A 6,000-nucleotide genomic window follows, 5' to 3' on the forward strand; every position below is an offset into this window, starting at 1 on the left:
TGTCACTACATTTCCAAAAGTCCAGACACGACTAATGCAATAAAAGATGCCCAGTTGTGGCATGCTAGATTTAGTTATACTTTCTATACACCCTACAATATATACCTTCTTATTGTTGAATTATACAAGTGAATAGGGTGTGTGTGTAGAAATAAGGCCTTGGTTAGGGGCTGTAAAAGAGAATGTGTAAATGTGAGAGAACCTGTGAAAAGGTGAGAAGAATCTACTGGGAGAGAATAAACGGTAGCATGAGAAGATTTAGGAATTGTGGAGATATTCTGGGAGAGGTGGAGAGAATCAAGCAAAAGAGGTGGAGTGAATCAAGGAGAAATTAGTGGGATTAGATGCTTGGATGTAAACTCTGTAAATTGAGGTTTTTTCCCCCTTGCGTATGTACACCCTCTTATCTACTCATTCTAGGCTGTGTGCTTATCTTTTTTATCTGGCACACATTTGTTCATTCTAATCTAGCGGGTTTGTGTGCTCTCAAGCTTCTTTATCTTGTGTGTGTTCATTATTGCAACCCTAACCCTTATTCCAATAATTGCTATCAGATTTAGCTTCCTTGACACTTGATTTAGTAGTGTGCCTCCCTCCTCATGACCCTGTTATTCTATCTCTGATTGAGATACCTTACTAGGAGAAGTGTTAAAAAAACTATAGCTTATACATAGTGATGTATGTGGTCCCGTTCAGGACATCACAGGATATATCTACTTTTGTGACTTTTATTGAAGACTACTCCAAGCACACTTGGATGTTTCCGTTGAAGGCAAATTCAGAGGTTTTTACATTCTTTATACACTTTGTTTCTATGGGCCAAAAATTAGCAAAATGGTGTGACTGAGAGCAAGAACAAATCTCTCAGCCACATGCTAAGGTGTATAAGGTACTGTGCATTGATGTTTTATGCCTCTTTCAGCCACACCATTTTGATGAGGTGTATAAGGTATTGTGCATTGATGTTTTATGCCTCTTTCAGCCATATATACATGAAACTCCTTTGACATATACTCCCCTCCTCGATTTGTATAAAGGGTGCCAAGTTCAGTCATAGAAACAAAGTGTCTGAAATATATAAAACCTGTTAATTTTTAATGGATATATCTAGGTGTGCGTGGAGTAGTCATCAGTAAAGGTCACACACATATCCCCCGATCAATGGTGTCTTCATGGGACCACATACATCATTATGCATTAAGCTGTAATTTTTGAATAGCCCTAGCTGATCCATCTTTCGAGGAATGATGCTTGTTACATCTTGCCCAAAATGTACCCCTCGTATACATGTTCGACAAGGGCGACCAATGCAAGCATGCCATAGCTCTGCGTCACTCATAGCATGTGTGGCAGTAACTCAGAATTGAATAAGCGTTATATGTGCTAATCTCTCATACCTATCCAACCTGTAAAGCCCATGGCTTAGAGTACTCCAATCATAAATTGTACACCTATCATCAATAAATCTAACCACTAGGCTTGCCCTAGTAATAGCAAGTTCTTTTTAATGCCTACCACAAACAATACTTCTAAGAGAGTTATTGTTCCACCATTTTGCCATAGTGATAAAAACCTTACCAACTCCTTTTACTGGATATGAGGAGTTATTTGTGCCTCCTTGAGGAGCAGAATCAAGTAAGGAAAATAAATAACGCTGAGAAGTAATGTGCTTGCTAGCACCACTATCAAAGTACCATATATGTTGATTTACCATTGACATGCATACATCATGGATAGAAGGACCATAATTGCAGTGCATAATGAATGACCAATCATCTTGTGTATAGTTCATTGACTCCTTCTTTTCTCTTGGTACTGATGTATTAGCCACATCCATGCTTGCCATTGACGTGCATACATCATGGATAGAAGGACCATAATTGCAGTGCATAATGAATGACCAATCATCTTGTGCATAGTTCGTTGACTCCTTCTTTTCTCTTGGTACTGATGTATTAGCCACATCCATGCTTGACTCTTTCTTCTTCTCCTTCTCCATCCCCCAATCTTTTTCTACATTCATTGATCTAATGGCGTGGCTTCCAACAGTAGTTACATTTTCCTTTCTTCTTATGATTACTTCTCCCCATCCTTTCTAAAAGATTGGGTTAATTTTTCCTTTGGCTTATATTCACCCTAATAAAAGGCTTTTTGACTGGCACTAAATGTCTGATCTCCCACATGCATACTAGTTTGGTTTTATCGACATTTCTCTTCTTTACAAGAGTACAACAACCAACTCATCAAAAGTAAGGGTACCCTTCATCATGGTCCAAAGTGTAGATACAAAACCCTCGTATATCTAGTAGACCTGTGAGAACAATAGACACCAAAAAACTATCCGGATAGGCCTCATCAATACATGCCAGATGCTCCGTGAGATCTTTAATCATGTGAGGAAATCATCTATTAAATCTCCCTCATTCATATACTCGGACTTTAACTACTTACATAAGGAGGCCACTCGTGCCCTCGTTACGGTTGGTAAAGTGTAGAACATTCCCCAAGCATGCTTTGTAGTTTTACATAAGCAAATATGAGTAATCATTTGGCTATACATCCCTACCATCCCACTTTCTTGTTTCATTGTGGGAAGTATGGAGACAACAAAGATGCCACAATTACATCAGAACTCATATCACCATTCAAAATACATGTATTACTGTTGGCAAGATAGGACATGCCTCAATGCTAATAACAACATTCTAAAGCCTTTTGGCAACCCATACATGACGTATCATATAGGACCACAACTGGTAGTTGATCTCACCAAGCTTATTCTCACAGGGGAAAGCATACCAAATACATCACTACCTGCCATTTAGCTTGCAATCTCTAACACAAAATATGAATATCACAACTACTTGTAGGTCTTGTTAATGCCCACTAAATGCAACTGATATGGTTGCCATAGATCACAGATGACAAAGGAAACCTATAAAGTGTATAAAATTTACAAAGTGTAGAAATGATCCTTAGCAGGAATGTAGAAAATGATGATAATGTTAATGATGCTGTTTAGGCTATTAAAGATGAGCTCAAAGATGCGATGTTAAAGATGACAATAGCCTTCTCTACACACCAAACAAATGCTGCCCAAAATTGAACAAAAAAAGTAGTTCAAACTGACACTCCCTCGGGATGCCCATAGAAATCTTACACCATATAAACAAGCCTTAAAATGTACCTAAAACACTCTAAAATGCATAAAAATATTGTTAATGTAGTTAGCAACTGTTAACGTATTTAACATCACACTATAGGGTATACCTTCTCCACCTAAGAGGATAGCTCAATTTGAGACAATCAAAAGAGCAACTTTGGGAGAAGATGATAAGGGCATGGGAGCCAAGAGAACCTACTTTGATACCAATTGTTGGAGTGGAGATCAAAGTAGCAACACTCACATAGATGTAGCACGTGCGCCCGAAACACTCTGAAATGTGTAAAAATATTGTTAATGTAGTTAGCAACTGTTAACGTAGTTAACATCACACTATATGGTATACCTTATCCACCTAAGAGGATAGCTCAATTTGAGACAATCAAAAGAGCAACTCAAAAGAAGGTGATAAGGGCATGAGAGCCAAGAGAACTTGCTTTGATACTAATTGTTGGAGTGGAGATCAAAGCAACAACACACACGTAGACATAGAAACTAAGGAGAGATGGATGGAAGCACAACACTCAAAGTAGATTGATGAGAATGAGTGAAGTCCAAGTGAAGTGACTTGATAAGGTCACTTACACACACTTATAAGATCGTGCACATGCGCTTGGGGGAAAAAAAACCTCATAAAGAGGGAAAATTAAATGGCTACCATTATTAGCCATGTCCACATGTCACTACCATATAAATGGCTACACTGCTCACTTATGTCATTATTGTGTTTACTTGATGCATAATTGCCTTGCTACAACTTTTCACTTTTTATATCATTTTGCTTTTTATAGAAATCCTTTACAATGTGTCTGGTTTGGAATATGACTGGTTTACCATAGTAATAGCACTCCATGCTATTTACATTTTTATTTTGTTTCCAACCACCTCGACCTCTCTGGCTCCCTGGCTTCTAGAGCGGCCTCTTCCACTTGTTTGTACATTAGGGTCCTATTGTTGCTGCCCACGATTTCTGTTTCTGAAACGGCTTGCACCTTAGTCTCTAGATGATGATCTACCTCTACCTCTACTTGTATCTGAGTAGAAGGCATGCTTATGTGAATTTTTAGAGGATGAACCTCCCCCAATATTCATCTCCTACCACATCAACGGATGAGGAGAGTAATTAGTTCCTCAAAATCTGGAAAGTTCTCTCGAAATCTAATAGATTTCTGAAAAACTAATTAGCATAAAGTCTATCACAGTGACAGTTAACCAATACAGCACCTTTCTGGATCTTTCATGTCATGCTTTATATGCATGAACCTACTAGAGGGTGGGATTTTCTTCAGCAATCTCTAGTTTTATTACCTGTGAGATGAACTCCCAATATCCTTTTCGAATAAGGAAATTAGTCATCATGAACTTTCTTGTCTAGATTCTTGCTCATAATCTGGGAGGATAGACTGTCAGACATGATTACCTGGCAATAACTTACTAAATAGTTTTTGTAAATACTTCTACACTTACAAAAAATTTATAATTTCCAACATAGAGCGGTGCCGTACACCTATTATAGTGTAATTGTATATGGAGTTACACAAAAATATATCCACCAACAACTTGTAAATCTTAGATTATTCTACCTGCACATCAACTTACTAAATAGTTATTCTAAATACTTCTACACTTACAACAAAATTGTAATCTCTAAACAGGGCGATACACTTGTTATACTACAATTGTATATGGAGTTACACAAAAATATATCTACTAACAACTTGAAAATCTTAGATTCTCTACACAGATTGTCATGTAACCAAACTTTTGCTATTACTTTGCACCAAACTAGAAATTGGGCATACACAGTCAAAATCGACACTTTTGTAGAGTGCCTACGAAAAACTTGTAGAGCCAAAACGCCTGAAACGCATAAAATTGGTCAGTTAACATAGTTAGCTAAACACAACAGGGTCTTCTTCCTTCACCCATGAGGATGCCACAATCAAAGATAGTGGCTTCCTTGTCTGCCTGTAGCTCTCACAACTACCCAAAGATATTGCTCCAAAATTAAAGAGGAAAAGACATGGAATTATGCTTACCCATGTACTACTTCCTTGCTTGCCTCTTGAGCTCTTCATACGATGCCAATGGTGAAGTTGTGGAAGCTATTACCCAAGAAATGCCCACAGCACTAGTTGAGCTTGATATCTCAACAAAGATGGTTAACACACACACACACACACACACACACACACACTACTTCTTTGTAAAGACATCTTATAGAGACATTAGACCATGGTTTAAGAGCTCAACTCCCTTTGAGCATCCCTTTGAGCATTGCTCAAAGTCTTGCTATTATACAACTTTAAATCTCACTATTGTACAACTCCAAGGCTGAAGACGTAAAATTTTCTTTTTCACATCCAAGAATGAGTCCATGTGCTTTAGCACATAATAATCATCATGCATGACCAAGCCCTCTGGGATGCTTAGTTATCTCTAACAATAGAAGTTGCACAAGTAGTGGGAGGATCGACATATATGTTTTGCAACCTTCTTATGGTTCTATGATCCTGGTGGTATACTTTTTGCCATCTACCAACCACACCTTCATCCCCCCACTACCTCCTCTAATTGGGAGGTGTTTAGAATTCTTTTCACTTGCTTTAGTGGTTGTTGTCAATGTAAAGGCCAAAGGTTTAAACCCTAACATATACAATACGATAAATCTCATAGAAAAAAAGCTTTATTTTATTTGGTTAGTTTTTGTAATCGTTAAGAGCGGGTGTGACTGTTGCAACATAATAATGTGACACATAGTGTTTAGTTTAGTTTATTTTTTAGTAATTGTAGTCTATGTTGATCTCTATTTAAACAAGGCCACAAAGGCTAATCAA

The sequence above is a fragment of the Cibotium barometz genome, chromosome 62 (assembly GCF_041138505.1).
Source record: "Cibotium barometz isolate CiBa-2024 chromosome 62, ASM4113850v1, whole genome shotgun sequence".
In the NCBI taxonomy this organism is placed as follows: Eukaryota; Viridiplantae; Streptophyta; class Polypodiopsida; order Cyatheales; family Cibotiaceae; genus Cibotium; species Cibotium barometz.